The sequence below is a fragment of the Frankliniella occidentalis genome, unplaced genomic scaffold (assembly GCF_000697945.3).
Source record: "Frankliniella occidentalis isolate FOCC.00 unplaced genomic scaffold, Focc_3.1 Scaffold49, whole genome shotgun sequence".
NCBI classification, from domain to species: domain Eukaryota; kingdom Metazoa; phylum Arthropoda; class Insecta; order Thysanoptera; family Thripidae; genus Frankliniella; species Frankliniella occidentalis.
In genome coordinates this window covers 1,392,295-1,393,084 of record NW_026267179.1, presented here as the reverse complement: position 1 = coordinate 1,393,084, position 790 = coordinate 1,392,295, and the positions used below count along the sequence as shown (strand labels likewise).

The 790-nt window shown below is 55.8% G+C and overlaps 1 protein-coding gene across 1 annotated transcript in view; it reads left to right on the top strand.

The window, feature by feature from the left end:
- LOC113209587 (GTP-binding protein REM 1-like) overlaps positions 1-790 on the top strand; it is a gene marked incomplete at its 5' end in the record, with an annotated part of 84,074 nt that overhangs the window by 80,923 nt on the left and 2,361 nt on the right. The gene's annotated exons all lie outside the window — the stretch shown is intronic.

Here is a 790-nt window from a genome sequence, read left to right as displayed (position 1 = left end):
CTGCCACTCCTCCGCCACCCGCCCCGCGCCTGCAGCCCCTGCTGCCAGTGCATAGGCAACCCAACGTACTGGCATGTAAGAGCCGGGACACCCGGTACACGGGGAGAGGCTAACCATGCCTTGAGGACCGGCGGTCGACGCCCCTTCAACTTCGCCACGGCCACGACGGTTGAGCAGTAGAAGCTTAAATGTCAGAGGGACCAAAACTTTGGGACGCGGTTTCGGGGAATACGTAGTCCGCTCCACAGAAATTAGGTTTCATCCCTTGCGAATCAGTGGCCATCAGCATAATCATCAGCCATCGCCACAAACAGCTTATTCGAGAAATCCCAAAAGTGGCGGGAGGGGGGGATAAATTAGTGCCACGGGATACACTCCATCGCCCTACAAAAAGTGATCACTGGGCGCGAACGGGGCGGAGTGAGATGTTTCTCTGGAAAACGTGAAGGTCGGCCCTTGGATTCTAAACCCTTCCAAGCAAACCGCACGGTAAAAATGACATCTTGGATGACAAGCAATCTGCTTGGTTTTCAAGACTGTTTTCAAGGAATCTTCTTGAATTCCAAAGATGTCATTTTTGCCGTGCGCCCTTTCAGCAGTAAGTGCGATCGGCTAGCGACCGCTAATAGCGACGGATAGTCGGGGGCGCCTTGCGAACCAGACACTGAAGAAAGGTACTCACCTGCTGTGATGCGTCGGGCTACGGAGTCGAGAGTGGACTGCGGTGCTTTTAATGCCAGTGCCGGGTAGGGGCACTAGAGGTACCGGCGGGGCAGGCGGGCGGGGAGTG